Source organism: Triticum dicoccoides, chromosome 7B (genome assembly GCF_002162155.2).
Source record: "Triticum dicoccoides isolate Atlit2015 ecotype Zavitan chromosome 7B, WEW_v2.0, whole genome shotgun sequence".
Classification (NCBI taxonomy): Eukaryota; Viridiplantae; Streptophyta; class Magnoliopsida; order Poales; family Poaceae; genus Triticum; species Triticum dicoccoides.
The window spans coordinates 770996283-771004840 of record NC_041393.1 but is presented as its reverse complement, the minus strand read 5'-3'; positions in this window follow the sequence as shown (position 1 = coordinate 771004840).

The following is an 8558-nucleotide window of genomic DNA, read 5'->3' as shown; positions in this document are numbered from 1 at the left end:
TCAACCGGGACCAAAGGCCTCTGTGCTGCCCGCCTCAGGGCCAAAGTTTAGTCCCACCTCGCTAGTTGAGAGGGGCGCGTAGTGGTTTATAAGCCCCACTGCCGCACCCCTCTCGAGCTCCTCTCCACCGCAGGCATTCGGGCCTACTTGCTATTGCTTTGCCTGATGGGCCTTCTGGGCCTACTGCGGGCCTGAATCCTGGCCCATAGTAGGGTTTCTAGTCGTATTCAGGCCGTGGGGGCCCAGTAGGAGGAATTTTTTTGTTTTTTTGTTTTCTTTACTTATTGTTGCTATATTTATTTATTTTCCTGTTTTTTTCTTTTGTTTTCTCCATTATTTATTTTCTTTTGTTTTTTGCTTTATTTTTTAATTGTTTTTGCTTTTAGTTTTAGGAAAATTATAAACTTTTTGTTAGTGCCATTAGTTTTTAAATTTGAAAACACTTTTTTTTTGTTTTTTGTTTTCTTTCTTGCTTTATTTATTTTATTTTGTTTCTACTTACAACAAAATACTTATTGTTGCTATTTTTAATTATTACGAGGGCCGAACCATAAGACATTAAAGCATTTCAAATGAACTCTGAAAAAGTTGAAATTTTGCATGGTATCATAAATTGACCCACATAGCATGTGCATGTACAAAACGGACAATGGTATCATACTCGTCAGTCACAAAGTTGGCATGGTATCATCATAATAGTTGCGGGAGAAAGTCTTCACTTTTTCTTCGCTTGTGTCATTTGCTTATTGCGCCGTAACCATGGATAATCTTCATCGTTTATCAGGATGCTGGGGTCAGCCTTGACTTTGAAGGGAGGAATTTCATGAAACTTTTCATAATCTTCAGACATGTCTATCTTGTCCTCCACTCCCATGATGTCCATTTTTCCTAAAAGAACTATGTGGCGCTTTGGCTCATTGTATGATGTATTCGCTTCCTTATCTTTTCTCTTTCTCGGTCTGGTAGACATGTCCTTCACATAGATAACCTGTGCCACATCATTGGCTAGGACGAACGGTTCATCAGTGTACCCAAGATTTTTCAGATCCACTGTTGTCATTCTATACTGTGGGTCTACCTGTACCCCGCCTCCTGACAGATTGACCCATTTGCACTTAAACAAAGGGACCTTAAAATCTACTCCGTAGTCAAGTTCCCATATGTCCACTATGTAACCATAATATGTGTCCTTTCCCCTCTCGGTTGTTGCATCAAAGCGGACACCGCTGTTTTGGTTGGTGCTCTTTTGATCTTGGTCAATCGTGTAAAATGTATTCCCATTTATCTCGTATCCTTTCCAAATCAATACATTCAAAGATGGTCCCCTGGACAACAAGTACAACTCATCACAAACAGTGTTGTCACCTCTGATACGTGCTTCCAACCAACTGCTGAAAGTCCTGATGTGTTCACATGTAATCCAGTCGTCGCACTGCTCCGGGTGTTTGGAGCGCAGACTGTTCTTGTGTTCATCGACATACGGGGTCACCAAGTTAGAGTTCTGTAGAACTGTGTAGTGTGCTTGATACCAAGAATATCCGTCCCTGCATATTATTGAGTCCCTTCCAAGCATGCCTTTTCCAGTCAGTCTCCCCTCATACCGCGATTTAGGGAGACCTATCTTCTTAAGGCCAGGAATGAAGTCAACACAAAACCCGATGACATCCTCTGTTTGATGGCCCATGGAGATGCTTCCTTCTAGCCTAGCGCGCTTACCGACATATTTCTTTAGGACTCCCATGAACCTCTCAAAGGGGTACATATTGTGTAGAAATACGGGGCCCAGAATGACAATCTCGTCAACTAGATGAACTAGGACGTGCGTCATGATATTGAAGAAGGATGGTGGGAACACCAGCTCGAAACTGACAGGACATTGCACCACATCACTCCTTAGCCTTGGTATGATTTCTGGATCGATCACCTTCTGAGAGATTGCATTGAGGAATGCACATAACTTCACAATGGCTAATCGGACGTTTTCCAGTAGAAGCCCCCTCAATGCAACCGGAAGCAGTTGCGTCATAATCACGTGGCAGTCATGAGACTTTAGGTTCTGAAACTTTTTCTCTGCCATATTTATTATTCCTTTTATATTAGACGAGAAGCCAGTCGGGACCTTCATACTAAGCAGGCATTCAAAGAAGATTTCCTTCTCTTCTTTGGTAAGAGCATAGCTGGCAGGACCTTCATACTGCTTTGGAGGCATGCCGTCTTTTTCGTGCAAACGTTGTAGGTCCTCCCGTGCCTCAGCTGTATCTTTTGTCTTCCCATACATGCCCAAGAAGCCTAGCAGATTCACACAAAGGTTCTTCGTCACGTGCATCACGTCGATCGAAGAGCGGACCCCTAAGTCTTTCCAGTAGGGTAGGTCCCAAAATATAGATTTCTTCTTCCACATGGGTGCGTGTCCCCCAGCGTCACTCGGAACAGCTAGTGCGCCGGGACCCTTTCCAAAGATTACGTGTAAATCATTGACCATAGCAAGTACGTGATCACCGGTACGCATGGCGGGCTTCTTATGGTGATCTGCCTCGCCTTTGAAATGCTTGCCTTTCTTTCGACATTGATGGTTTGTCGAAAGAAATCGACGATGGCCCAGGTACACATTCTTCCTGCAGCTTGCCAGGTATATACTATCGGTGTCAAGTAAACGGTGCGTGCATGCGTGGTATCCCTTGTTTTTCTGTCCTGAAAGGTTACTGAGAGCGGGCCAATCGTTGATGGTCACGAACAGCAACGCCTTTAGGTTAAATTCCTCCTGTTTGTGCTCATCCCACGTACGTACACCGTTTCCATTCCACAGCTGTAAAAGTTCTTCAACTAATGGCCTTAGGTACACATCAATGTCGTTGCCGTTTCCATTCCACAGCTGTAAAAGTTCTTCAACTAATGGCCTTAGGTACACATCAATGTCGTTGCCGGGTTGCTTAGGGCCTTGGATGAGAACTGACATCATAATGAACTTCCGCTTCATGCACATCCAAGGAGGAAGGTTATACATACATAGAGTCATGGGCCAGGTGCTATGATTGCTGCTCTGCTCCCCGAAAGGATTAATGCCATCCGCGCTTAAAGCAAACCATACGTTCCTTGGCTCACTTGCAAACTCATCCCAGTACTTTCTCTCGATTTTTCTCCACTGCGACCCGTCAGCGGGTGCTCTCAACTTCCCGTCTTTCTTACGGTCCTCACTGTGCCATCGCATCAACTTGGCAGGCTCTCTGTTTCTGAACAGACGTTTCAACCATGGTATTATAGGAGCATACCACATCACCTTCGCAGGAACCCTCTTCCTAGGGGGCTCGCCGTCAACATCACCAGGGTCATCTCGTCTGATCTTATACCGTAATGCACCGCATACCGGGCATGCGCTCAGATCCTTGTACGCACCGCGGAAGAGGATGCAGTCACTAGGGCATGCATGTATCTTCTGCACCTCCAATCCTAGAGGGCATACGACCTTCTTTGCTGCGTATGTACTGTCGGGAAATTCGTTATCCTTTGGAAGCTTCTTCTTCAATATTTTCAGTAGCTTCTCAAATCCTTTGTCAGGCACAGCATTCTCTGCCCTCCACTGCAACAATTCCAGTATGGTACCGAGCTTTGTGTTGCCATCTTTGCAATTGGGGTACAACCCTTTTTTGTGGTCCTCTAACATGCGATCGAACTTCAGCTTCTCCTTTTGACTTTTGCATTGCGTCCTTGCATCGACAATGACCAGGTGGAGATCATCATCATCGGGCACATCATCTGGTTCCTCTTGATCTTCAGCAGCTTCGCCCGTTGCAGCATCATCATGCACATCGCCTGGTTCCTCTTGATCTTCAGTAGCATCACCGTATTCAGGGGGCACATAGTTGTCATCGTACTCTTTGTCGGGGAAACTGATCCACGAACACCTATGGGGCCGGCGGACCGGGCCCCTTTCGGTTCGGCGGGGGGCGGAGGTCGCACGAAGAGCGGATCAAGGCGAAGCACACGAGCAGTTTTACCCAGCTTCGGAGCTCTCCGGAGAGATAACACTCCTACTGCTGCTTGTCTGGTTGTATTCTCTTGTGTTCTTGCTCTATAGAGAGAGCGTAGTGTTTTTTGGGCTACGAATGAATCGAAGCGAACTGTCCGAACCCCCTCTACGTTGCGCATGGGCCTCCTTTTATACGCTAAAGGGGTCACCGACAGGTGGCAACGCAGAGGAGGGTATAAACATAAAAAGTGAGGTGGTTGGTACAGTTGCTTGTACAGTGCACCCTACCTAACCCTGACGGCAGGGGACAAGGGCATTAAAGGCCCGTCTGAGTCGCCCAAACAGTGCAGAAAAGGACCGTTAGGGGCGCCACCGTTCGCCACGATGGCGATCTTGTCAGCTTCGCCTGCCACTGCGTACCGCTGGCTGCACAGCCTCCCGCCACGCGCTCCTGGAGAGGCCCCCAGAGCGACACGTTGGTGGATGCGCTGGAGCGCGGGCACAGAGTGGCCGCCTGCCGTGGCAAGCGTCTTGCCGCTGTTGTTATCTTGTCGGGTCCGGAAGCTTGTTGCTCTCCGGGCCTCGAGGTACCTTGGTTGGTCTTCCCGGCAAGCTCCTCTTGCCGGGGCCTTGTTTCCTTGCCGGAGCGCGTGGCGCGTCGCGGCAAGTTCCTTGGAGTGCCTCGGTTGGCCTTCCCGACAAGCTCCTCTTGCCGGGGCCTTGTCTCCTGAGCTTAAATACTTTGTTCTTGAAGGGCTCCAAGGGAACCATGGAGGATCTTGGCGTTCGCCCGGCAAGCCTTGCCGCGGGGTGCTGCAACTGCCCGTGCACAAGTTCGGGGTACTAGGGTATCCCTATTCTAGTACACCGACAGGAGCCCCCGGGCCTGGGCCAGACACGGTGCCGAGCGCTGTTGGGCCAGGCCCAAGACAGGGCATGGGCACACGCAGGCTGGGCCACGCCAAATCTCGCTCCATATCCACCGCGCTCTCCCATAACGGCACGCGTTGAATGCGGCATCGTGGGAGAGATCGTGGGTGGTTGTTTATTCGGAAGGGCGAAACGTCCGCCCCGTCCCTCTTTATAAGCAGAGGAAATAGGGGCAGTTCGTTCCCCCTTTTTGGTTGCTGCTACTTCATCTTCAAGAAACTCCGCCGCTCCCACCTTCTTCTCGAAGCCGAGAGAGCAGTGCTCCGCCCCCCATTGCCACCAGCATCACCAACGCCGTCGACCTTCCCCACTACCTCCACCATGGCTCCGAAAGCCGACAAGGGAAAGGGCGTGAAGTCGGCCGAGGCGCAGCGGCTCGCGGCGCTGCGGAAGGAGCGGGCGATCTTCACCCCCCAGCTCGGCGCAAAGGAGCTGAGGGAGTACTTCTTCCTCTTCTGGGCGACGGAGATGCGGGCGCATCCGCGCACGAGGGTACTCCCGGCCGCTGCTTCGGAGCTGGCTCCAAACGGGTACCCGTTCTTCGCGCTATTCTTCTATTGCGGGCTCTGCCCACCCTTCTCGGAGTTCTTCTGTGATATCATGAACACATATGGCTTCCGCCTCCTTGACTTCACCCCCAACGTTGTCCTGACCATGGCAGTTTTTGCACATTTGTGTGAAAACTTTGTCGGAGTCCACCCTAGTGTTGCCCTTTTCCGCCACTTCTTCATACCTCGGGTAGAGAGAGGAGAGCCGCTTGCCGGAGGGATTGCCTGGATCTCGAGAGTCGGCAAGAAAGAGGCGTACTTGGAGGGTGAGCTCCGCAGCAAGTGGGAGGAGTGGAGAGCGGAGTGGTGCTGGATCGTTGAGGAGAATCCGCAGCCCTTCACCGCCGTGCGCCAAGCTCCAATAGTGCGCGGCAATGACTGGAGCAACGTGGCCACGGAAGACGAGAGGCTGAAGATCGCCATCACTATGATTCTTCGCCTCAGGCTTGCCGGGCTCACTGTAGGTGCTGTCGGGGAAGATTTCCTCCGCCGCCGCATTGCCCCCCTGCAGGAGAGGGGGAGGCCCGCCTGGGAATTCAAGAATTCGGCGGACATCATGAGGCTGCGGCCGGGCCTCAACTACAACTTCACCGTCCTGGAGCTGGATGCGATACTTCTGGAGTTGTTCAAACGCGACCCCCAGCACCCATTCACACTGCCGAGGGGCGTAGTTCCTTTGTGCAATAACTCTTCGCTCGACCGGATCCGCGCCATGATGCCGTTGTGTGATTCACACGGAATCGTTCCAACTTGGCAAGAGCCTGCGGATGACGTCGTGCGAGCGTTCTTCGACACCTTGGAGGAAGTGCCGGTCCGCGCTGATGAACAGAAAAGCCTCACCCGTGACACCACCGACGAGGAGCTGCAGCGCAACGCCACTAGGGCGGAAGAGGTTGCGGCCGCAGCTGCCGTGGGCGCATTCGGGTTCACTGTGGAGGAGGCGGAGGCTGCAGAGGCGGCAAACCTTGCCGAGCGCGCGGAATTCATTGGCGAGGAAGAGCTTGCCAGTTCTGAAGCCGAGCCGAGCGAGGCCGGCGAGGAAGAGCCCGAGCCCTCAGAAGGTTTGCCGCAGGCGGAGCCCCCGGCCCCGCCGAGAAGGCGTCTTCGCAGGGCCGCGGATGTAGCGGTGCAGCAGCCGGCTCAACAGCCGCCAAGCCGTGCGACACGCTCTACCGCGACAAGTCATGTTGCCGCGGGAGCGTCTCACGCAGCAGCGGCAACTGGAGCGGGATCTTCCCGGGCCACCGCCACCGCCCCCGCCAAGCGGGCAAGGGATCCTACTCCTCCACCTCGCCGCACCAGAGGGGAGCCGGACTTCGATCTTTCCGCGCTCAGCTCCGATGAGGTGGAAGAAGAGTAAGCTTCTTTGGTGCTCTTATAGTTCTTCAATCTTGCTGTTTTTATCTTGTATCTGACTTGCTTCAATCTGGACTCCTTTCTTTTCAGGACGCTGGCCCAGAGAGCGGCGAAGAGGGCCAAGGCCGCGGTGATTGTCATCGAGGATGACCCACCGTGTCAGTAGGTGGTGGGTCCGAGGCCACCTTGACGGACCCGGCAATCACTCCTCAAAGCAGCCCCCAGCGCAGCCCCCAGCGTAAGTTCATAGTTTAGCCTTCTGCTGCCGGGTGCGCTTGAGTGCTTTTTCCTTTGTTGATATCTTGCTTGTTGATTTGTGTAGGAGCAGAGCAGCCACATCAGGAGCGCCCGGAAGCTGGTCCCGAAGTGCCACCTGCTTCGACTGCACCGCCAAGGGAGGAGTCCCCGGCAAGGGAGCGCTCTCCGGCAAGGGGGAACTCTCCGGCAAGGGACGGCATCGTTGATCCTGCGGCGACCGAGGCCGCAACTGCAGATCTTGCCACAGGTAATCCACTTGCCCAGAAACTTTCCCTTGGGTTTTTCATCATCTGATTTTCTTCTCTTGGATTTTGGATTGATTTTTCTCCCTTCTTCGTTCTTCAGACCCATCTGCGGCTGAGCCAATGGAGATAGAGGGCGCCGGTGAGGAAGGGGCCGGTGCTGACGAGGCCGCCGGCGAGGAGGCCGCCAAGGCTGCCGCCGCAGAAGCCGGCGAGGGGTCGGGCGATCGCACTGACGACCCTGAGGCCGCAGGAGCGCCAGGTGCTGCACCGACCGCCGTTCCCTCTGCTGCTTCTGCGGAGCCGGGCTCCGAGGAGCCCCAGCCCGGCGCCTACTTGAAGGCCGGCGACGGTATCTTCATCAAGCTACCCTAGGCGTCGAGCTCCAGGGTGCCGGTCGAGGGGGAGACTTTTGACGAGGAGGTGCTCGCCTCCGCCGGACTGTCGTTGGTTGACGCGCCCGGCAGCAGTAGTGGCGAGCCCGAGGAGGAGCAGCTGCTGCGGAAGCTGCTGTCACTCTACCGCGCCCGGCAAGCCAAACTAGCTTCCCGGGAAGCGCTTGTCACGAAGGCGGGAGTTGACATGGAGAAGCGCGTGGAGGAGCTCCGGGGCCAAAATCAAGATGCCCTCCGATCCCTGGCACAGGAGCGGGAGCGACTGGACGAGGAGCGCACGGCCTTCCGTCTTGTGAAGGCCGAGGCTGAGGAGGAGCAAAGGCTGGTCGCTGAGAAGCAGTCCGCGCGGGAAGGTGAACTAGTGCAGTGGAAGGCCAACCTCGACAGCTACGAGGAAGAGCTCGCCGAGCGCGAGAAAGCACTTGGCGGGGCGCTCAAGGAGGCAAAGGACGTTGCGGCAATTGCAGAGGCCGCCAAGAAAGAGCTGGAGGAGAAGGTGGCGCAGCTGTAGGCCAACATTGGGAAGAGCGGCGAGGAGCTTGCCGCGCTCAAGCGTGAGCGTGAGAAGGATGCTGCCGCCCACGGTGAGCTGCAAGGTCTTCTCGCTGAGAGGGGCAAGGAGCTCAGCACCGCCAAGGATTCCAAAGCAGACCTGGAGCTAAAGCTGGCCACGCTTACGCAGACGCTGGAGGCCGCCAAGGAGCGGGAGAAGACCTTGTCGGAGAAGGTCAAGGCTGACGCGGCGCTGCTGGAGAGCATTGCAGTCACCCAGAACTCGTTCAGAGACACTGTGGAGCACTGGACCGAGGGTCTGGTGAACATTGCCGCAGTCATCAACGAGGAGCTGGCGCAGCTGGGGATG